Source organism: Pinus tabuliformis, chromosome 2_2 (assembly GCF_031772625.1).
Source record: "Pinus tabuliformis cultivar Carrire ecotype Pingquan chromosome 2_2, CPIR1, whole genome shotgun sequence".
NCBI classification, from domain to species: Eukaryota; Viridiplantae; Streptophyta; class Pinopsida; order Pinales; family Pinaceae; genus Pinus; species Pinus tabuliformis.
Window position 1 is genome coordinate 959,263,703 of NC_142300.1, and position 26,559 is coordinate 959,290,261.

The window sequence follows — 26,559 nt, forward strand, 5'->3', positions numbered from 1 at the left end:
CTTAATCAAGTTCTTTGAGGTGACCTAAGTGAATCTCCCTCTGTCATTTATCTTTAACTATTGTACAATTCCTAGGTTGAATCTATAAGGGATACAAGTGGGTCTCCCTCGGAAGTTAAGCCCACATCATTTCATTCTCCTAAGTGTGTTGACCCTTGACTCCATATTTCCTAGATTGAGAAAGGCTCTAATCTTCTCTCTTATGTCAATCATTTCAATTTTAAAAATCATTTTATTTATGTTTGTAGGGTCATTTAAAATTTAATTACAAGAAAATATTACATTTTGAACATTAAATAGCTTGGATGTTTTATTCCTAGGGTCATCAAGTATTTGGAATATATTTAAAAAATACAAATTTACATTCTTCATGCAATTTTCAGCCACTTTTTAGGATTGTCATCTAGGGTTTTTATTACTGTTATATGCTCTTTTACCATATAAACTTTGTTGTAATTAAGTATCTATTTTACTTTTCTCATAGCCCTTATTTTTTCAATTTATTATCATAGATTTTGGGGCTATTTATTTGCACTATTATAAACTAGTGTATTGCTGCAATTTCTCATTTTACAAGCTAGTTTTCTACATCATAGTGTTATTTTTTTATTTGTGTGTTTTGGGATATTCTTTGAGCTCATATTGGTTGAGCTAAGCCTTAAGAAAATTCATAGGACCCTTTGAACTCAATTGTGGAAATTACCTTTCAAAACCACCACCATACATTGTAATTGTTTGATCCTACTGAGTGGTGGTAATATAAGTAGATGCCTTGGGGGCTCTTGGCTTGGTTTGATTGAGCCATTAGATCCCTAAGATTTACTAAGAAATCCTCCCTTCTATTAGATTGCATACATCAGTAAAATGAGGGAGTAGTTACTAAGGTGATAGTGATGACTTTGCCATGTTACTTATTGTCTTAGTCACATAGTGGGGTTTTACACTAAGGTGTGAGATTTTGATTTAATACTTGTAGTATCCGTTTTTAATTATTGAGTTTTCTATATGTAATTAAGGATATTAATGTTGGATGATCGACATGGATAACATGCCAAATTTATCATGACGTAATTTTTTTTTTAAATGTATGTATTTTTGAAACCAAGGAAGAGGTAAGGATACATGGACCTCGATGCCTAGTAGAGAAGCTTCATTGAGGGAAATTTATGAGGGGGAGTATTGAAAACTTCCTAAATGAATTTAACTGACTATACCCTTGATGTGGAAACTGAATTACTCAAGATTCCAATAGCTATGAAGGAATGGGGAAAGTGATACTGAACTACCTCGAGGTATTGGCTATGTACCTTCTTTGAGACTTTTGGTGCCCACAAAAATCCGATAAAGGGGGATTTTATGAAAAAAGTGAGATAGAACAAGAGAGATATGGAACTAGAGATAACTGCTTAGTAGAGAAACCCTATAATTTGTGAATTTGGAGAACAAAAATTTGTACAAGTGAGTGCAAGGTAAGTGACTCCAAACATGAAGTGACAAGCCCTCTGAGTCACAATTGTTTAGTGAGGAAGTGAATCTTGAAGTGAACTAAACAAGGAATCAGTGAGAAGCCTTCGTTTGAGTTTTAAGTTCTTGAAATAATTTGGAATGATTTGTGTGACTGAGGAACGTAAGGCACTAGAGAAGGGAAGCATTGAGGGACTACCAGATTAATGAAGGAATCCTTTTTGTGCTACATAGGTTGGGGTGACCATACATTGAGAGGCCTTGACTCAAGTAGTGATGTGAAATTCCTAAATTCTTGTAAGTGAAAGGGAGTATCCTTCATGTCCTCTACAATGATTTTGAAATGTTGTTGAACCCTAAGTGAAGCTTCCTCTTAAGGCATCAAATATGGCTTAAAAAGGGTTGACTGCAAGAAAGATGGTTATTTAGCTATGCATATGGTTGGGTGGAGAATTGTTCTCCCTTAGTTCTAATAAGCTACTTGGTGTAACCGCCACAACAACACCCAAAATTTTGGGTCCCCCTCTACTTTCCAAAGGCCATAAGGGTTATGATCATGTTTTGAATTAGTTAATCTCCCTATTACCCATTTCTATCAAAACCTATTGGTGCAGCGACTCACGTGTTGCATAATGCATCCACACATTATGTTTTATTTCAGATATTGACCTTATGATTGCATTAGGGTTTTGAGAGGTTTTTCACGTTAACAATGCATTAAGAGTCTCATGCAACCTTAAGCCCTTTGTCTTTCTACAACATGCATTACATCAGAGTAAAGGCATCATGTATTAATGGCCATGGCATCACTCCAGTTGCATTAGGGTTTATGAAGCCATTATCTCTCCCATGCATTCTTGAAACCCTAGGTTGTTAGAATGAAAGTCCCCTCATGTTTTAACCTAGTACATATGCCTCTAAAGGCACATTCTTTTTGACGTTACTTGGCATCATGATAAGAATCATTAGATATCATATCCCCTACAAACATCAAATTTCTTCATGTGTTTAAATGCCACTTTTTGAAAAAAAAAAACTATTAAGACATAAAAGACTAAGTCTTCAAAACACTGACAAAGTACATTACATATCATAATATCATGAGACATTAAACACATTTACATATTCCTTTAAGCTCTCATGCATTTTCCTAATCCTCGCTAAGCATCCTAAGCTTTAGCTTTTAAATTATAAAATATTATTATGTAGCATTATTTAATTAATGCATGGCAAGGAAAAAGTGATGTTCTTAAAATCCAAGGTGCAATTGAAGGTTGTATTCCCCTACATATGCGATGGAGGAATGACAAGGCTACTAAATCAGTTACCTAAAGCTGGTTTGCATCATAGTGGCGACTTCCAAAATATACCCATAGGTACGTGTAATGCATAATCCATAGTAGTATTGTCTAATGCATAACCGTAATATGGGGGTGTTCCAATATAATAGTTGTACATGGAACACTGTATTATATACCAAAATGTATATGGAATAACGTTTTGATATACTCTGATGTATGTGGAAAACCAACCATCCCCAGGATGTAACACTGAAAAGTAATGACAACTCCTACATTTAGAGATGTCGTAACACGTCTTCTAGCCTAGACCAATTAAATGTGTCTTTAATATTCCAAATGATTCTTAGGTTAATTGATAAATTTTAATGTTGATTTTGATTGAGGATTTAGTTTCTTGGATTGAAACAAATTCACCTGAACTCATAGGATGAAAATAGCACGAGAAAGAACTCTTTTTCATTCAACGAATATCTAACTAAAGAAGGAAAGATGTTTCAAACAATGATGCAACAAACAAGAACTTACAAAAAATATATTCAAATTTTACTATTCCAATTCAACGACCTAATGCATGAGAAAACAATTTTTATTTTTATTTTTCAATTTTCAATGCAATAGAAATTGAAATATGACTAGATTATTGAATCAAAAGAATTCAAATATATCAACATTGTAATATGAAAGTGTTTTAACAAGTCAATAACCAAGACAAATGATTAAAAACTCTAATTGACAAGAAGAAACAAAGAGAAGCAAACTCTTATAAAAAAGGCAATCACACACAATTTCAAACAAGCTGTTGGATTTACAGAGACCTTGAACATAACAGAGACTCAGGAAGACATAACAAACAACACATAATTCAAAGTAAGGCAACAAAAATGCAAATATTTTGCACTCACAAAATCAACAAAGGTGATGCATAGAAACCAGTGCAAATCATTGCTCTCATAGAGAGGGACATGTGCGCTGGTTCACTTTGTCTTCGGAAAAAAGGTGCAATGGGGCAATTTTTCTTAAAACATGCAAAACTAACCCTAAAAAAGCTCGAAATTATGCTTTCCTAGGTCTAATAACTATACGAAAAAGTCAAATTGAGTCAATTTTAGAGGTCCTAAGAGTCTAGATAAAGAAAACCACTAAATAACATCCCCCCACTGGAGTTGCCTAGATTTTTATTGGATAAATTACTTTTACGAACATAAGTAATCTCCCTAGACCTAGTGGCTTAATCTAGAAACAACTAAGACAAAATTTAAATGATTTCCTTAGAGATGTTTGAAATATGGGAAGAATACCTACTTGGAATCCAATGCAAGCTTCCTCTTTCTCCTTACTTCCTAGCTCCGTCTGAACTCCAATTGCTAAAAGTGGAACTTGTAAATCATCTAAAACAAGCAAGAGAAACAAAACATACAAATAAAATATACAAACAACTCTAAACAAGAAGTCAAGGATTCATTGTTATACATATTCATAATAAATACATAATGTATAAGAGAAGCAGGGCACTTTTGTATTAATAAAGGAAAGAAAATATTACAACCCTTGTAGGCCTTGACCTTGTAGATCTCTTCCAACTATATTGTCCTTACTTTGCCACAATAACAAGCCTTTAATCACATCTCAAGCACACGGATGGATTATGGACATCTAGACACAAATGAGCCATATAAGGGCATAACTAAGAGTCTCCAAAAGCTAATCTAGACTCTTTGGGAAGGGCTTGATTTATAGGGTAAAAGATGTGGTTTGGGGTTTACCATTCTAGGGCTTAGATCCACATTAGAGGGAGGTAAGTTCTAGGATATAAGATATATGACCTTAATATTAGGAGATTAAATTTTGATCCAACAATAAATAGTTAAACCACTTGGGAAGCTTCTAAAGAGAGAGTTTCAAAATCAATTTTTAATTTTTACTCATTTCTAACTATCATTACACTTGCTTTAAAGGCAACCTGCGATGACTAGTGTAGTTTCCTTTAATGCAACCTGAACCATAGTAGTTTCTAAACTAGGAAAGTGTAGTGATCCAAAACAATTAGGATTTTTAGCCAATGTAATCGAGGATTCTTGGAACTTCAATAACAAACATGCTTTTGGATTTGTAGGGAATGATTGCAAAGTGTGAATGGATGATGATTGATCCGGGTTCAAGGCCATTTGTATAGGATGTGACAAAATGATGTGTAGCACACCTTTTCCTTCATTGTCATTTGGGAGAACCTAATCAAGGTAGTTGATAACCCTCCCATAACTAAATCTGGAAAATTACATAAAATACTAAGCTAGTGTGAATTTTGAAGTATATACCTAATGTGATATCATGGATTTTACATTACATATGATTCACTTTTTATGTTACAATGACTATTGGATGCATGTTATATTGATCTCACTTGATTCATTGAACTATTCTTGATGATGACACATATACAAAATGATCCTTTGTAGGACATTCATCATGCTTCTCCCTAACTTCATTGATAATGTTGCATATCATTTAGAGGGACTAGATTTGATGTTGGATGTTGGAGCCTTGATGATGAAACATATACAAAATGATCCTTTGTAGGAAATTCATCATGCTCCTCCCTAACTTCATTGATAATGTTGCATATCATTTAGAGGGACTAGATTTGATGTTGGATGTTGGAGCCTTGATGATGAGGATTAGACAATGAGGTTACTTGACATACTTATTGATACACCATCGCATATTAGACCATGGACATTGTATCATGGGGTATGAAATCACTATATGAGCTTGACATGTCACTTGGAGAGGAAGCATGTATCCCTTGTTGCCGTTGCACCTTTGTGATTTTGTTGGGGATTGGACTAATGCCATGAAGGAAATACCACACCACTTTGGAGGGGTCATGATACCTTCTCTATTGATGAAATAATTCCCTAGCTCCTTAGGTTAATGAGGAGATGTTTCAACAACTTTTGATGTTGTGACATGGAATTTAATGATACATTGCACCTTTAGGGGAGAGACATGACGTTTGGAGCATTTACACCCCCTTTTGGAGATGATATCACTTTTATGAGGCTTCTACAATCACAAATGTGGCACTTTTGGAATCATGTTTTAACATTATAATTTCATTTTGGAGGCATTTTAGGGGGTCAACTTGAGATCCATCTACTTTGCATGATGGATTATTATGCTTTTGGGAGCATTTAGTGGATTATTAACTTAAAGAGGTAATAAATAGGGGAGTGCTTACCTCATTTGAGACATTTCATATTGTAGAGACACATATTCTCTTGGATTACTATATTTTCTCTCTAGTTCACTACATAGGCTTCAATAGAGTGACTTAGTCAGAGGACTTGTTGATGTGGATAGTTTCTCATTTCATGGATGACTATTATTAAAATTTGATGGATTCATTCTAATTAATTTATTTAATTGATATTGTTTATATTGATGGATAAGGGTTATTAAGTATTCACCAAATTTTTGTTGATATTTTTATCTCATTATATTTGTTAGAAAAGACTTAATCAAGTTCTTTGAGGTGACCTAAGTGAATCTCCCTCTGTCATTTATCTTTAACTATTGTACAATTCCTAGGTTGAATCTATAAGGGATACAAGTGGGTCTCCCTCGGAAGTTAAGCCCACATCATTTCATTCTCCTAAGTGTGTTGACCCTTGACTCCATATTTCCTAGATTGAGAAAGGCTCTAATCTTCTCTCTTATGTCAATCATTTCAATTTTAAAAATCATTTTATTTATGTTTGTAGGGTCATTTAAAATTTAATTACAAGAAAATATTACATTTTGAACATTAAATAGCTTGGATGTTTTATTCCTAGGGTCATCAAGTATTTGGAATATATTTAAAAAATACAAATTTACATTCTTCATGCAATTTTCAGCCACTTTTTAGGATTGTCATCTAGGGTTTTTATTACTGTTATATGCTCTTTTACCATATAAACTTTGTTGTAATTAAGTATCTATTTTACTTTTCTCATAGCCCTTATTTTTTCAATTTATTATCATAGATTTTGGGGCTATTTATTTGCACTATTATAAACTAGTGTATTGCTGCAATTTCTCATTTTACAAGCTAGTTTTCTACATCATAGTGTTATTTTTTTATTTGTGTGTTTTGGGATATTCTTTGAGCTCATATTGGTTGAGCTAAGCCTTAAGAAAATTCATAGGACCCTTTGAACTCAATTGTGGAAATTACCTTTCAAAACCACCACCATACATTGTAATTGTTTGATCCTACTGAGTGGTGGTAATATAAGTAGATGCCTTGGGGGCTCTTGGCTTGGTTTGATTGAGCCATTAGATCCCTAAGATTTACTAAGAAATCCTCCCTTCTATTAGATTGCATACATCAGTAAAATGAGGGAGTAGTTACTAAGGTGATAGTGATGACTTTGCCATGTTACTTATTGTCTTAGTCACATAGTGGGGTTTTACACTAAGGTGTGAGATTTTGATTTAATACTTGTAGTATCCGTTTTTAATTATTGAGTTTTCTATATGTAATTAAGGATATTAATGTTGGATGATCGACATGGATAACATGCCAAATTTATCATGACGTAATTTTTTTTTTAAATGTATGTATTTTTGAAACCAAGGAAGAGGTAAGGATACATGGACCTCGATGCCTAGTAGAGAAGCTTCATTGAGGGAAATTTATGAGGGGGAGTATTGAAAACTTCCTAAATGAATTTAACTGACTATACCCTTGATGTGGAAACTGAATTACTCAAGATTCCAATAGCTATGAAGGAATGGGGAAAGTGATACTGAACTACCTCGAGGTATTGGCTATGTACCTTCTTTGAGACTTTTGGTGCCCACAAAAATCCGATAAAGGGGGATTTTATGAAAAAAGTGAGATAGAACAAGAGAGATATGGAACTAGAGATAACTGCTTAGTAGAGAAACCCTATAATTTGTGAATTTGGAGAACAAAAATTTGTACAAGTGAGTGCAAGGTAAGTGACTCCAAACATGAAGTGACAAGCCCTCTGAGTCACAATTGTTTAGTGAGGAAGTGAATCTTGAAGTGAACTAAACAAGGAATCAGTGAGAAGCCTTCGTTTGAGTTTTAAGTTCTTGAAATAATTTGGAATGATTTGTGTGACTGAGGAACGTAAGGCACTAGAGAAGGGAAGCATTGAGGGACTACCAGATTAATGAAGGAATCCTTTTTGTGCTACATAGGTTGGGGTGACCATACATTGAGAGGCCTTGACTCAAGTAGTGATGTGAAATTCCTAAAATTCTTGTAAGTGAAAGGGAGTATCCTTCATGTCCTCTACAATGATTTTGAAATGTTGTTGAACCCTGGGTGAAGCTCCCTCTTAAGGCATCAAATATGGCTTAAAAATGGTTGACTGCAAGAAAGATGGTTATTTAGCTATGCCTATGGTTGGGTCCCCCTCTACTTTTCTAAGGCCATAAGGGTTGTCATCATGTTTTGAATTAGTTAATCTCCTTATTACCGTTTTTAATTATTGAATTTTCTATATGTAATTAAGGATATTAATGTTGGATGATCGACATGGATAACATGCCAAATTTATCATGACATAAATTTTTTTTTAAATGTATGTATTTTTGAAACCAAGGAAGAGGTAAGGATACATGGACCTCGATGCCTAGTAGAGAAGCTTCATTGAAGGAAATTTATGAGGGGGAGTATTGAAAACTTCCTAAATGAATTTAAGTGACTATACCGTTGATGTGGAAACTGAATTACTCAAGTTTCCAGTAGCTATGAAGGAATGGGGAAAGTGATACTGAACTACCTCGAGGTATGGGCTATGTACCTTCTTTGAGACTTTTGGTACCCATACAAATCCCATAAAGGGGGATTTTATGAAAAAAGTGAGATAGAACAAGAGAGATATGGAACTAGAGATAACTGCTTACTAGAGAAACCTTGTAATTTGTGAATTTGGAGAACAAAAATTTCTGCAAGTGAGTGCAAGTTAAGTGACTCCAAACATGAAGTGACAAGCCCTCTGAGTCACAACCGTTTAGTGAGGAAGTGAATCTTGAAGTGAACTAAAGAAGGAATCAGTGAGAAGCTTTTGCTTGAGTTTTAGGATCTTGAAATAATTTGGAATGATTTGTGTGACTGAGGAACGTAAGGCACTAGAGAAGGGAAGCATTAAGGGACTACTAGATTAATGAAGGAATCCTTTTTGTGCTACATAGGTTGGGGTGACCATACATTGAGAGACCCTGACTCAAGTAGTGCTGTGAAATTCCTAAAATTCTTGTAAGTGAAAGGGAGTATCCTTCATGTCCTCTACAATGATTTTGAAATGTTGTTGAACCCTGGGTGAAGCTCCCTCTTAAGGCATCAAATATGGCTTAAAAATGGTTGACTGCAAGAAAGATGGTTATTTAGCTATGCCTATGGTTGGGTCCCCCTCTACTTTTCTAAGGCCATAAGGGTTGTCATCATGTTTTGAATTAGTTAATCTCCTTATTACCCATTTCTATCAAAACCTATTGGTGCAGCCACTCACGTGTTGCATATTGCATCCACACATTAGGTTTTATTTCAGATATCGACCTTATGATTGCATTAGGGTTTTGAGAGGTTTGTCGCTTTAACAATGCATTAAGAGTCTCATGCAACCTTAAGCCCTTTGTCTTTCTACAACATGCATTACATCAGAGTAAAGGCATCATGTATTAATGGCCATGGCATCACTCCAGTTGCATTAAGGTTTATGAAGCCATTATCTCTCCCATGCATCCTTGAAACCCTAGGTTGTTAGAATGAAAGTCCCTTATGTTTTAACCTAGTACATATGCCTCTAAGGGAACATTCTCTTTGACGTTACTTGGCATGATGATAAGAATCATTAGATATCACCCCTACAAACATCAAGTTTGTTCATGTGTTTAAATGCCACATTTTGAAGAATTTATTTTATTAAGACATAAAAGACTAAGTCTTCAAAACACTATCAAATTACATTACATATCATGAGACATTAAACACGTTTACATATTCCTTTAATCTCTCTTCCATTTTCCTAATCCTCGCTAAGCATCCTAAGCTTTAGCTTTTAAATTATAAAATATTATTATGTAACATTATTTAATTAATGCATGGCAAGGAAAAAGTGATGTGCTTAAAATCCAAGGTGCAATTGAAGGTCGTATTTCCCTACATATGCGATGGAGGAATATATATAAATTACAACATAAAACACAGACCTTTTAAACTATGGTTACGAATGTTAGGGCATTGTTAAGATGCAATAGGGACCGCAATCTAACATTTGCAGGGAGCAAATTGTTCATTTATATATACATTTGACTAGATACCAAGGAAGCGCTATGGAGACCTATATACAAGAAATATACTGCCTTAGAATTTCATTACATATATATTATGTTATACAGGTACAACTCCCATTTCACCATCATGATATGCAAACCGTTTAAAGCACTTCCGAAGATCCTCATTTAATCCTACGCAAAGCTAGGAGCTCTGAGCATTGAGTCATCTGTCGTCCTCGAGATAAATAAACTGTCTTTCAAAATAGCTCACGCCCAACACATATATTTGAACATTACTTTCAGTGGTTGCATCGAATTGAAATTCGAGGCTTGCCATCTCTAGCTATCACAAGTTACAGTATTGCCAGGACACGATATAATACACTGCTCGGCTCAACTGGAGGATTTGAGCTTGCTGGTGGTACTTAGCTTCTTAAAAGATGATGCAAAGGAACGCTCCCAGGACATGAAATTGTATCATGACAATGCAGCGCATGAGGGACAGAGAGCCATCGACATGTACATTAGCAAGCATTGAAAATTAATGACAAATAGTGCGATCACTAGTTAAATTTGACGGGTCTTCTTACCCATCAATTTTTTTAACATTTTTTTATTGTTGAATTTAGGTTTATGTGATCTATATCAAATTTTTTGAGAATATTATTCCACAAATCACATTAGAATACATTTGTCATCTTTTTTAAACCAACTAGTATGGTTTATTAGACAAGTTGAAGAACCAGATCCTAGACATTTTTATTTTTAAATTATTTTTCACATGAGTTTTAATATATATTTTTTCTATGTCTAATATATTTTTCCTGTTAAACCATAATCAATAAAATTTATCATTTTTATTTTTTTGACATTTTTTGATATATAATACCTATATAATAAAAATAAATAAATTAGATATATATGAATTTCACTTCAAGTCAATGCACCAGATTCATAAGAAACATGATTGTTAAGTAATAGTTGTCAATGTTGAAAACTAAAGCCAACTTCACTACTTTACTTTGACTCTCAAAGTATGTTACAAAATTTAGAATACTCTAAACATTTTAGTTAATTCCTAAAATAAAAAGTAAAAGATAAACTTTTCTTCTTTTAAATTAAACATAAAGAGAAATATAAACTATTCAAAAAAAAATTAAAAGAACTTTCCTTATTACCTTTGCCATCAAAGTTGTCTAACCAAAACAATATTTAATAAAAAATTTTCCCTTGAAATTCAGGTTTAAAAGTAATATTTCAGAAATTCAGAAAATTAAACATATTTGAAGATAAAGAGGGAGAAAACACAGTGCTCGGAAATATGACATTCCCAAAAATTTTATGTGAGTTTCTTTTATACTCAATCAACATCACTATTTCTATATTCACTTAGCAAGAAATTTAAAATAAGTTTTATATTTTTAATTACACATTTTTAAAATTACAAAACAAATTTCTCAAATATTATTATCAAATTGTACACAAGCAAAAAGATATTGAAAGGAATTGAATTGTAGGTTACCTTAGGAATAAACAAAGTTAAAATAAATAAACGAACAAAATACTATCATAAATAAATTCTCTCATGGGAAAGAGAACTATCAAATTTAACCACTGGGAGAGCTCATTGATTTCCATTTACCCTCTTTTTTATATATATATATATGAATTTTTGAATTAATATTGTGATAGCACATTCATTGATGTACAAATTTACAAAGATAAAAAGCCAAGATTCAAAGTTCTTTGTATTTAATATTTTCAATATTTGAGATAAATTTCCAACGATAAAAGAATACAACTTTAATTTTGTTAAGATAAAAAGACAATATTAAATGTTTTCAATATTGGAGAAATTCTTATTCAAATCCTATATATTTAATAAGAAACGATTTAAATTTAAATTTTATTTTAGTTTCTTTTGAGATCGAATAAATTTAGATATATATACTAAAAATTCTCAACCAGACGCATTTGATGTATATTTTCCTTGACATATGTAATAAATTCACATGTGTGTATTATAAGTTTCAACAATTATTATAAAAAGCAATTTCAATTTCGATATAATACTCGTCTAGCATTTAATGTATATTTTCCTTGACATATGTAATAAATTCACATGTGTGTATTATAAGTTTCAACAATTATTATAAAAAGCAATTTCAATTTCGATATAATACTCGTCTAGCATTTATGTGTTGTGAATTAAAAAAAACAGTTTCAATTTGTTGATCATACCATGAATTTCGAGGATCAGGTAGCAAGAAATACGGCTTTCAAAACCTAGAAAGTAGAGTGGAGGTATGAAGTTAAAGTAGATTGGAGGTATGAAGTGGCCTATCAACGTCTATAAATTTGAGCAGCCATCCTCCTCCATATTTGTTAACCATCCTCCTTCCCGGTAAATCCCCCATACTTAAGAAAGATATTCTCACCGAATATGTTGGCATCGAAAATGCTTTGATCTGACACTAGAAGTAATTCAAGTTCTTCGGGTTGCTGCATGTTTGCAGCGAAATCGCCGATCGCCCGGCTGTTGGCTTCGACCTGTGCGGTGTGGTCACTGCTTTTATTGTGTGCTAATGAGTGAAGCCTAGAGGCGGCCCTTGCTCCTCACGGAATCTGAATTGCAGGCTACAAAAGGCACAATCAAAACTAAAAAATGGATCCCCAATTTCCCCACCATCACAAGTAGTGTAGAGCATGTTGCTTCTCTGTTGCAATTTCAAAGGATGATGTCGAGGCTATGCGTCGCCTTGATTTGCTTCAGCACAGAGAGGAATTCCTCGAAACTATTGTCATCTCTATGCCTGCAGGGTCGCTTCAGAATTGGATGCCATCGGCCTTCGCCTTCGCCTTCGCCTCCGCCTCCATTCCTAATCCAACACCATCCGCATCCACCTCTGCCTCCATTCCTAATCCAACACCATCCGCCTCCGCCTCCATTCCTAATCCAACGCCAACGTTGTGATGATGACTTGAGAGGGTGCTTCATCGCGGTTTCCATGGACTCTTCCATCACCACTAACCAATGGGAGACAAGGCTTGATCCGGGAACCTGTGAACAATGATTATCTCACGAGCCATTCGGGCCTGTGAAGAGTGGTGAAAGCATCTTTATCATTTTTAGGGTTCATCAAATGAAACTGGAAAGTCCAACTTGTTAAGTAAATGAGTAAAACTTATTCTATCGAATCGGTGATGGAACATTGTCGACCAAAAAGTGAAGATGAATAATTATAGACAAATTTTACAGCCTAGATTAAATTGTTTTTAAGTAAATCCAGTCTCCATATCCATTTAATTGCACCACACCTTTTACTATAATAAATTTCTATCTATTCCTTCTATCTAATCCAGTGTCCTCATCATGAATGTGATGAAGCTTACACCATGAATGTGATGAAGCTTACACCACTGTTGCACCATAAATAAAATGCATGCCCTGTGGCACTGAAACCTAATAGTAATGAGTGCCATATATATAATTTAAAACTTCTGATAATTTCCTATGCCCGTCGTTTTCCTCAATTATTTGCCAGTTGACCATGACGTGTTTAATTTAAAATCAACTGTATTTTAGGCCTAAAAAGGAGGAAAACGGGTAAACCGGCGTCAAATTTAACCCCTGAGTGCGATGCATGGGCAAAGGAAAGGACATTGGGAGCTTTGATGTCAATCACTGAGAGTATAGTAAGTCTAAATGGCCAATGCATATTACAATTATCATGACACTGCCAAATAAGCATGGCTCCTAGGTAACGTAAATAATCATTGTACAGAGAATTAACAAAGGAATGCGATGAGCAATTAAAACACTTATACCATAAGCGATATATGCAATGGGAAGGTTCAATGCCACAACTTTACAAGTTTATCTCGTTGGAAGTTGTGAGATACACCTGTAAGAATTTGCTGTGTTTGCCACTGTTGGGTGGGGAGTCTTCTCTCATTTTGCAGCGATCTCTTTATCGATACCAAGAGGTGTTTGGGTGAGACAACTTCCCTAGAAACAGAATGGCTATCCAAAGCATGGGACCATCTGTGAGATGGTTGTGCACCAAGAAGCAGGAGATTGATGGCACATGAATAGAATTTAGCTTTGCTATTAATAAGTGTAAAACATAGGTTGTTTTGGGTTGGATAGTTGCTTTGGGTGCACCATTTTCTGTTACAGCGAACATGGAGGATGATCTCGAACAGTCGCACCTTCGGAATTGCATGTGGAGACTGGGTCGCATCTTCAAATGTAAGTCACAAATTCACATTTTGGAGACACATTGCCGCAGCTAGAGAATGCGACCTAGACTGCAATGAGACTATGTGACTTCTCCTTAAGCTGCATGTCACATTTCATAGCTTTAGCCATGCATACAGAAGGTGCGACTATGCGACGTCTACAATTCACATTCCTCGTAGCAGTCTCCATAGATCGCAATTTCTCCCAAAAATCGCTGTCTCCAATTGCAAGCTCTAAACAAATCGCAAATTCCATCTGCGATCTCGACAGTCACACTTCTCCAAGTGCGACCTCTCGCACCCGTGACAATTCCCATATAATTTTGAACTCATTACTCAGCCCATTCACTCTGTCTTCAGTGCTAGATGTTCCCTAACCCTGCATACTCATGCACGACGTGCACATCCTCTCTCGTTTCATTCGACTTTTTCATTGGTCCATAATTTCCCTCTTTCGAACTATCATCAATCCTTATTGGTTCCATGGATCGGTAAATCTGGCATACTCCAAATCTGCCCTGAATCCCATTAACTTACTCATGGCCACCATATCGAATCACCAAAATCTTATTTGCGTAATGCATCAACAACAAGATCGTTTGGATCCCTGAGTTTGTCGTTTTAGGTGTAAATTTTGCGATGTGTCAATAGATGCCATCGTGGGTTTATGTTGTGAATTGTGCTGATTCCCATTCATTACACCCACAAAATAACCGCATGAACCCCCACGCTTCATTTGCTGCCTTTCGTCCATCGCGGCTCTAGGTGGAGGTTGTAAGGTTACATTGTATATGATTGATGACATATCATTAAAACTTAAGTCCGCATACCCATCCCCGGTGAAACTACGACTCCAAGCCATGACTGACATCACATCTGGACAGAATTTTGGCCGCAGATCACAATCTTCCTATTCATCCAAGACTGCGACTTGTTCCATGAATCAAAGTTGCGATTAGGTTGTACCTCTCTTCCCTAAGTCACAATTCACGTTAAAACCTTCCATGGCACTACTGAGATTAAATGTGACCTTGTGCTAAATGCAATTTTAGCTTCCTTTTGAGTGCGACTAGCCTAAGTGGCTTTTCCAATTGCGACTTGGCTTAAATTGCACTTCCAATTGCGATTTTTTATTGTAGTTATGTTGGTTCACCTCATTGGTATTTCAAAAGCAAGATATATGTGGGAAGATGATCGTGGCATATACTACATTGAATACTCCCTTGATATATGACCAATTTCGATAGCAGCCTTGCACATTTATCTTCTTCCTCCTCCTTTTTTCTTTCTTTTTTAGTTGAAAAAACATCATCTTTCATTAATAAAGGTGATTACAATAGCTTGTTTTTTTATATACATCCTTCAAAAGAAAAAACATTTATGTCACTTGTTTGTCATTGTACTCAATAAAAACTTAGTGCGAAATCCTACTTACCTATCATATCCCCAATATCCCCTATGAGTCTACTTTGAAAATCTATTAGCATATCCCTATTTTTGAAGTGTGTCTATCCTCTACTTATGCAGAATTGCTTTACTACATGATCCCTATAGTTCCTTCATTTATTAATGAACCCTATTGGAAATCATGAAAGTGAATCAAACCTATTTTTGGTGCAATGCCCCTTTTTGATTACAAGTCTGCAACCTCTATTATGTTTCGAGTACACATGCCTATATGTAATTTGACGAAGGACCTGCTCCAGAATCTGGATATGCCTCATCCATGCAGAAATATTGATAGGATCGAATTGAGTGGATCCCTGTACCAATTCAATGACCCTTTTTGAGTCCCCGAATAACTTTATGTTCTCAATACCCAATCTAACTCCATTGTTCACTATTATTCTCTCCATTGAGCAGCAGATCATCCATGAACGTCGAGTGGGTAATATATATGTCCTCTGTTACATTGATCCCTTTAATCAAACACTTATTCTTTGCTTCTGAGAATTTCCAACTCAATCCGTCCATAACAATTATGAATATAATGGAGACAAGGCACATCCCTGTCGTATCCCCCTTGATGAGTTGAAGAATGTGGTGGGAAGGCCTTTGATGATGATAGAGTTTTTTTTCATCACCACACATGCCATAATCCATTTTATATTCTGGTGACTGATGCCAACCTTATATAGCTCCAATAACAAGAACTCACAATCTATGTAATCGTATGCCTTATTGAGATCTATCTTCATAAGACTATCAATAGGAAAGAGATTGCCAATTCTCATTTTGTGAAGTTTCCTTCTCACAAGTCATATATTAATCCATTCCTATATGTGTGAAGAGGTTTTGTGTGTTATTTTGTGCCTACAAGGTGAATACAGGATGCAAATAACTTCTTCAAAAGTGAATGACCAATTTTGTCATTAGAATCCTAGTAGTGAATGACCAATTTTTTCATTAGAAGCCTAGTTCGAGTAGTACACTTGGAAAATTCCCTTTAGAGGAAGAATCAAGCAAGCCAGAATTGGGTATTAGGAAGGATCCCTCATAAATAATTTGGCTTATCAACACTTAATCAATTAAATATCACATATTTTCCATGCCTATGGAGCAAGATGGTCCTATGAGGCATGTTTGATTTATAACTACTTGATTTAAAGGATGCAACATTTATACAAATAAAATCATTAGTAAGTTCTGGTGTGGAAATTATTTCAAATTAACACAACTATCAAATTAAATAGGGTAGATATGGTGGGCACATATTCCTTCTAGCATTTAGGTTTTGAAAACACGGGAAGGAATAACATTTTGAAGAAGTGGCAAGCAATGCCAATGGGTTTAAGATCATGGCAACTGGTAAACAATTCATGACAACTAATAGTGAATGGTGATCACCTTGTTGATGAGTGTTATGGTTACCCAAATCAAATTCAAAGAAGTGGAAATCTCGCATAAATAATTTTAGGTTCCAATACTAGTGAAACTACATGCCTCTTGGCACCACAAGATAATGAAAATTCATTTAACATCTACTCCGTTATCTTCCATGTTAAAGAACGAGCTACATTTGTTCTTAGTGGGGGTGCAAAACATCTAGAATGATGCCCAAAGAGGGATTGTTCAAGAGGCCCTATTCATAGGTCTATGGATGATGGAAAAGCCTTGGATGCATTACGTAAAACATCAAAATATGGATTCCCTCTTAGATTAGGCCTCAGATCTTGCATGAGATATACATATCTTGAGGATATTGCATTGTAAAAAGGGACTGTACAAGGGTCCACATTAGTATCATGCTTTTAATCATTTTTTTTTGTTTCTAATGTTATTATTTATTAGCAAATATGTTTGAACAATGTGGTTTGGTTGAAATTAAATGAGAGAGAGAAAGATTGTCAACCCATGTGGAGGAAGATGGGGTTTCTCGCAGGGGTTGTGAGACTATGGTTTCAATAAACAAGCAAGTTGGATCCATGCTGTGGCCCAAGGAACTATCTCAACGTTGATGGAAGATATTGTAGCAAGTAAATGGTCATTCAATTCATCCAATGAACAACGCAACCTTGTCTCATGACCTCACAACCGCATCGAGAATGGATACATTAGGGTTTCTAGAAAAGCCTCTATACACTCGTCATGTCTTCTATGTTATCAAATGGAAATGCTTCTCGTCATAATGTCAACAACTATAAAAATGTCATTTGAGCATGTAATAGTCATTAGATATGAAATACTAAGGAGTTTCAAGAGTCATGAGGGTAGACGAAAAGTTGCAGTTGGTGAATAGTTGCTTCACCTCTATAAATATACCCTCATGACTCATTTGTGAGTAATTTTATGACTTGAGTCGTGGCTAGGATTAGATAACTGATTTGTGCTTGAGAGCTAGAGGCATTAAACTACATCTATTAGAGAGAGTTATGGTGAGGAGCAGGTTTTGGATTGGATGATAATGTGAGCACCCATTTTCCACTGTTGGACTTTGGTGGTTTGCAGGACTTGTACTTGCATTTGTAGTAACATTAATAAAAAGCTATTTGCTTTCAGTATGGAAGCCTATGCATTTTTATGATGGTTGTATTGGATCTCTAATGTTTCCATCATGTTTTTACATGTGCTTTCATGTGGGCATATGTTAATTAACTTATTCTTAGCTTATGGCTTTCATGTCTACTTTGACTATGTGCTTACTGATTCTACGTCATGTTGGTAGTTTATTGTGAAGTGATTTTCTATTAACCTCTGGCATGTTCCTGTTCACATATGCTTGAGATGGTTTTAGCTCACTAACCTGTCTTGTGGCATGCTTCTTATTATTTTTTGCTATTACATTCTTATATATTGTCTTGCATGTTATCAATCTTGAGCTGATCTCATCCAATTTCCCTAGAATTTCATTCTTTCTCACGCTCTAACTGCTCCTCCTTCGAGCAAAACATTCATGGTGGCATTTGGGCCCACATATCGGATGGGGCTCCCATCCTAAATGGTGTGAGGTCTAATTGGGACTTCACACCGGGGAGACCCCCTAGTTGTTGACGATACATTCCAGCCCGTCAACATATTTCTGGCACTAGAAGGAGGGCCAGATGATAAGTTGAGCCATTGGATCCTTTATTTCAACTTTATATCTTTAAATGGCTCCATCCCAAATTTCTATCCCGGGTTGTTTTTCTAGAAGTATTAATCTTTCAGTGCCCCAGAAAATAGTTTATCACTTGTCATAGTTTAGATTTGATGGCAAGGGTAGAACAATAATATTTGGACATATGTGTCAAGTTATCTGATTCTATCATTGTAATGGAATACATTGTAAGGATGTTATTGGTATATTTTTCACCCTCACGCTTGAAGGTCATGTCAAGTAATGGTGCCATATGTTGCCAACCACTTCAATTCATTCGTTCGAGCAACTAATCAATGAGCTATATCAATCCTTTGACATGCATGATTTTCAAGATGTGTTTAAAAGGATAAATCAACTTAGGATGAAGCCCAAAGAATCATTAAAGGATTTTGCTACTAGGTTTGTTCATCTTTGTTGTGAATTTCTTGAAAGAGATGTGGATTGGATGTATTTGAGTGAGAAATTTCGATGATTGGTTTATCTTTATCTACAACCATTTCAATCTGAAATGAATCATGATTCTAATGATCATCATGATAATTTTCATCTTACGAATGAGCTAGATATTATCCCTAATCTTGTCTTGCCTATTTCTGTGAGTTAGGAAAAGCCTCAGGCATTTATGGAGGAAATTACCGCAAGTCAAATTCTGCATTTAGTATTTCATAAATCTAACTCAATTATTCACTATTATTCTCTCCACCCAGCAACAAATCATCCATGAAAATCGAGTGGGTAATATATATGTCCTCTGTTACGTTGATCCCTTTAATCAAACCATTATTCCTTGCTTCTGAGAATTTCCAACTCAATCTGTCCATAACAATTATGAATAGTAATGGAGACAAGGCACATCCCTGTCGTAACCCCCTTGATGAGTTGAAGAAGGTGGTGGGAAGGCCATTGATGATGATAGATTTTTTTTTCATCACCACACATGCCATAATCCATTTTATATTCTGGTGACTGATGCCAGTCTTATATAGCTCCAATCACAAGAACTCACAATCTATGTAATCATATGCCTTATTGAGATCGATCTTCATAAGACTATCAATAGGAAAGAGATTTTCGATTATTTTTTTGTGAATTTTCCTTCTCACAAGCCATATATTAATCCATTCCTATATGTGTGAAGAGGTTTTGTTGTTATTTTGTGCCTACAAGGTGAATACATGATGCAAATAACTTCTTCAAAAGTGAATGACCAATTTTGTCATTAAAATCTTAGTAGTGAATGACCAATTTTTTCATTAGAAGCCTAGTTCGAGTAGTACACTTGGAAAATTCCCTTTAGAGGAAGAATCAAGCAATCCGGAATTGGGTATTAGGGAGGATCCCTCATAAATAAATTGGCTTATCAACACTCAATCAATTAAATATCACATATTTTCCATGCCTATGGAGTAAGATGGTTCTGTGAGGCATGTTTGATTTATAACTACTTGATTTAAAGGATGCAACATTTATAAAAATAAAATCATTAGTAAGTTCTGGTGTGGAAATTATTTCAAATTAACACGACTAACAAATTAAGTAGGGTAGATATGGTGGGCACATATTCCTTCTAGCATTTAGGTTTTGAAAACACGAGAAGGAATAACATTTTGAAGAAGGGGCAAGCAATGCCAATGGGTTTGAGATCATGGAAACTGGTAAACAATTCATGAGAGCTAATAGTGAATGGTGATCACCTTGTAGATGAGTGTTATGGTTACCCAAATCAAATTCAAAGAAGTGGACATTTCGCATAAATAATTTTAGGTTCTAATACTGGTGAAACTACACACCTCTTGGCACCACAAGATAATGAAAATGCATTTAAGATCTACTCTGTTATCTTCCATGTTAAAGAACGAGCTACATTTGTTCTTAGTGGGACTGCAAAACATCTAGAATGATGCCCAAAGTGGGATTGTTCAAGAGGCCCTATTCATAGGTCTATGGATGATGGAAAAGCCTTGGATGCACTACGTAAAACATCAAAATATGGATTCCCTCTTAGATTAGGCCTCAGATCCTGCATGAGATATACATATATTGAGGATATTGCACTGTAAAAAGGGACTGTACAAGGGTCCACATTAATATCATGTTTTAATCATTTTGTTTTGTTTCTGATGTTATTATTTATTAGCAAATATGTTTGAACAATGTGGTTTGGTTGAAATTAAATGAGAGAGAGAAAGATTGTCAACCCATGTGGAGGAAGATGGGGTTTCTCGCAGGGGTTGTGAGACTATGGTTTCAACAAATAGGCAAGTTGGATCCATGCTGTGGCCCAAGGAACTATCTCAACCTTGATGGAAGATGTTGTAGCAAGTAAATGGTCATTCAATTCATCCAATGAACAACACAACCTTGTCTCATGACCTGACAATCGCATCGAGAATGAATACATTAGGGTTTCTAGAAAACCCTCTGTACACTCATCATGTCTTCTATGCTATCATAATGGAAATGTTTCTCATCATAATGTCAACAACTATAAAAATGTCATTTGAGCATGTAATAGTCATTAGATATGAAATAATGAGGAGTTTCAAGAGTCATGAGCGTAGACGAAAAGTTGCATTTGGTGAATAGTTGCTTCACCTCTATAAATATACCCTCATGACTCATTTGTGAGTAATTTTAGGACTTGAGATGTGGCTAGTATTAGATAACTGATTTGTGCTTGAGAGCTAGAAGCATTCAACTATTCAAATCTATTATAGTGAGCTATGGTGAGGAGCAGGTTTTGGATTGGATGATAATGTGAGCAACCCATTTTCCATTGTTGGGCTTTGGTGGTTTGCAGGACTTGTACTTGCATTTGTAGTAACATCAATAAAAAGTTATCTGCTTCCAGTATGGAAGCCTATGCATTTTTATGATGGTTGTACTGGATCTCTAGTGTTTCCATCATGTTTGTACATGTGATTTCATGTGAGCATATGTTAGTTAACTTATTCTTAGCTTATAGCTTTCATGTCTACTTTTTCTATGTGCTTACTGATTCTACATCATGTTGGAAACTTATTGTGAAATTATTTTCTATTAACCTCTGGCATGTTCCTATTCACATATGTCTGAAATGGTTTTAGCTCACTAACCCGTCTTGTGGCATGCTTCTTCTTACTTTTTTCTATTAAATTCTTATATATTGTCTTGCATGTTGTCAATCCTGAGCTGATCTCATCCAATTTACCTAGAATTTCATGCTTTCTCACACTCTAACTGCTCTTCCTTCAACAACTAAGAGCGAAACATTCATGGTGGCATTCAGGCCCACATACTGGATGGGGCTCCCATCCTAAATGGTGTGAGGTCTAATTAGGACTTCACACTGGGGAGACCCCCTAGCTGTTGACGATACATTCCAGCCCGTCAACATATTTCTGGCACTAGAAGGAGAGCCAGATGACAAGTTGAGCCATTGGATCCTTTATTTCAACTTTATATCTTTAAATGGCTCCATCCCAAATTTCTCTCCTGGGTTGTTTTTCTAGAAGCATTAATCTTTTGCTACCCCCGAAAATAGTTTATCACTTGTTATACTTTAGATTTGATGGCAAGGGTCGAACAACAATATTTGGACATATGTGTCAAGTTATCTGATTCTATCATTGTAATGGAATACATTGTAAGGATGTCATTGGTATATTTTTCACCCTCACGCTCGAAGGTCGTGTCAAGTAATGGTGCCATACGTTTCCAACCACTTGAATTCATTCGTTCGAGCAACTAATTAATGAGCTCTGTCAATCCTTTGACATGCATGATTTTCAAGATGTGTCTAAAAGGATAAATCAACTTAGGATGAAGCCCAAAGAATCATTAAAGGATTTTGCTACAAGGTTTTTTCATATTTGTTGTGAATTTCCTCAAAGTGATGTGGATTGGATGTATTTGAGTGAGAAATTTCAACGATTGGTTCATCTTTCTCTACAACCATTTCAATCTGAAATGAATCATGATTCTAATGATCATCATGATAATTTTCATCTTATGAATGAGCTAGATCTTATCCCTAATCTTGTCTTGCCTATTTCTGTGAGTTAGGAAAAGCCTCAGGAATTTATGGAGGAAATTACCACAAGTCAAATTCTGCATTTAGTATTTCATAAATCTAACTCGATTGTTCACTATTATTCTCTCCACCCAGCAACAGATCATCCATGAACATCGAGTGGGTAATATATATGTCCTTTGTTACATTGATCCCTTTAATCAAATTGTTATTCCTTGCTTCTAAGAATTTCCAACTCAATCTATCCATAACAATTAGGAACAATAATGGAGACAAGGCACATCCCTGTCGCAACCCCCTTGATGAGTTGAAGAAGGTGGTGGTAAGGCCATTGATGATGATAGAATTTTTTTTCATCACCACACATGCCATAATCCATTTTATATTCTGGTGACTGATGCTAGTCTTATATAGCTCTAATCACAAGAACTCACAATTATGTAATCGTATGCCTTATTGAGATCGATCTTCATAAGACTATCAATAGGAAAGAGATTGCCAATTCTTTTTTTGTGAAGTTTCCTTCTCACAAGCCATATATTAATCCATTCCTATATGTGTGAAGAGGCTTTGTTTGTTATTTTGTGCCTATAAGGTGAATACAGGATGCAAATAACTTCTTCAAAAGTGAATGACCAATTTTGTCATTAGAATCCTAGTAGCGAATGACCATTTTTTTCATTAGAAGCCTAGTTCGAATAGTACACTTGGAAAATTCGCTTTAGAGGAAGAATCAAGCAAGCCGGAATTGGGCATTACGAAGGATCCCTCATAAATAATTTGGCTTATCAACACTCAATAAATTAAATATCACATATTTTCCATGCCTATGGAGCAAGATGGTCCTATGAGGTATGTTTGATTTATAACTACTTGATTTAAAGGATGCAACATTTATACAAATAAAATTATTAGTAATTTATGGTGTGGAAATTATCTCAAATTAACACAACTATCAAATTAAATAGGGTAGATATGGTGGGAACATATTCCTTCTAGCATTTAGGTTTGAAAACACGGGAGGGAATAACATTTTGAAGAAGTGGCAAGCAATGGCAATTGGTTTAAGGTCATGGAAACTGGTAAACAATTTGTTGAGCTAATTTGTGTACCTAAATTAACACAATTATTTCTTATCAATCCGGGTTGTTTATGCTTTGAGGCAAGTTCACTATATGTGAAGATCAGATGTAATCAAACCTTGAAAGGTAATTTATTCAAAAGATTAAAGTAATACATCCTACAACTCTAATTCAATTAGTTTAAAAGAGGAAAAACATTGAAATGGTTCTTGACTCAAGAAGTCCACTTTTGCCTCAATTACCACTCAATGAATCAGAGATTAAAACCAAGAACTTAAGATGGATAAATTATTAATGAAATAAGCTCGTAACTTAAGAGACACATAAGGTATTCCATCATAATTCATTCATCTCAATATCAAAATCTCAACAAGAAACTACTTGCATGCAAACAAAGGAAACTAGTTTTAATTCATCATTTTAGTAGAAGGGATGCTCAACTTGAACACTTGTTTTTCCAACTTAATAAAATGATGAATAAGCTAAGAACTAATGAAATCAATCACTATGCATGAACCATAAAGCAATCTGAAATAAAGCTTTGAAAAAAACCAGTTCTACAATAACCAGATTACAAGAAATAAAACTAGTTAACAAGGAAGTGTACTTAGCTTGGAATGGGGGCCCTCCACCCTTGCCTTGCACACTTGAGAGGTGATATCAGAAGCTTAAATTCAGTCACAAATCCATAGCATTAAACAGAAAAATAATAATAACACAAGTCTTCAAATTAACTCTTCAATCCAAAGGTGTCACAACATAAAAGTATAATAAGTCAATACATAAGCCATCAAAGTTTTGGCTTTTAAATAAGAAGTCTCATGAAACAAACTGATCTATATTCACTCAAACAAACCCATCTATTCTCATCCACCTATCTAAGTCGAATTCATTACTCCCATCCCAAGAAATATGACCAATCCTATAGAATCTCAAAACTGCCCTATTTCTATGGGATTTCTGAATGACTAGTCATGATTGACTAGCACCAAATGGGCCTAATAAAGTTTGTTCAGTTCGAACTAAGCATAGCTAGCTTAGTCCTAGTTCCCAAGATGTCCATCCATGCATTCAATTCGTGCCCAAGTGTCCTGCAACCATATCAACCATAGAGCTATTACGGGAATTTCTGAATCTGCCAATTTTGCACTAAAAACCAAACTTTCATAAAAACTTTAGAAATTGAAAAATTAAAATTAAATACCTAAATGGATATAAAATATACATCAAAATGGGATGAATGAAGGGAAAATGGATGGAAAATAGATGGATTAGTAAGTTTCTTAGAGCAAAAATAAGACCAAAACTAAGGCCCAACATCTCTCCCTTGCTTATCATCAAGCATGTCCCCATGCTTGCTTACTCCTCTTTGACCTTCTTCTCTCTATAGTAGATGTTGTACCTGTAGATGCTTCCTATTGTGCTGCCCTGACCAAACAATCCAAACCTGTGTCATGTCTATCCCTGAACAAAGCTGCTTTTACCTTCTGTTTTTCATACTTTTCCTGCCACATATTCTTTTCCTTTAGCCATTTAAATGCTTGCTTAGAAAGTAGATCATTTTTCCATTTCAGTCTCCCCAATTCTTCATTTAAATTTTCATTTGCCTTGACCAACTTAGCATTATCTTTCTTATTTGCCTTGTTTTCCTCTTTTAATTGTTTTTCCAAGATTTTGCTAATTTCTAATTGGTCAGTTAAGTCCTTGATTCTTCCCAAATTAATTTCTTTTTCAAAATCTTGTGTTGTTTTCATTAATGATGTTGTTGCTGCATCATCATATGAAGAATCCCTCTCAAATACTTCTTGTGCAATGTCATTTTCTTCTTGTTGTCTTGGGGAATATGTTTCTACTTCCTTGTCTAAGTTAATGGGATTTTTATTCCTAAATCTTCTAGGAATAGACATAACAGATGTTTCATTTTCCTGCATGGCCATGTTATTCTGCTGTTTAGCTCTTGTTCTGGGATACAAGGGTGAATTCATCAATCCTCTATTTTCCTGCTCTATTTTATCATGTACTTCATTAATCTGTTCAATGAACTGATTTTTAGACATGAACTCTCTCCATACTATGCCTTGTGACCTCACCTGATACTCAACTAGGATTTTGATCAATCCTTGGTGGTAAATATGTCCTACTTTAGGCCTGTGTTCATGTTTTACTGTTTCAATCATTCTCAAGAGGCTCCTATATAGGAAATATGGCAAGTTAATCCTATCCTCTCCCTTAATATGTTGTAGAATCTTGACATGATACAAGTGGGCAACGCTATATCCTCTATCACAAGTCAAAAACTTCTGGATGACCAAAACCAACTCACCCCATGGTTCATTGAACCATTCCCTTGGTATCCTTTTTGTTCTATCAAAAGTCCCTTTCCAGTTCTTCTCAAGAAAGAAAGTCCATGCTTTCTCCTTGAAGTGCAGGCCTTTGTAATATTTCTCACCTATCATGGGTAGATCTAAAGCTTGGGAAAGATATTCTTGAGTTACAGGAATAATAACATCTCCTGCCCATGTCTGGTCTTGACTTAAATTATTTATAAAGTCCCTGGTTATCTCTTCAGAGTGGCCATCAAATTTT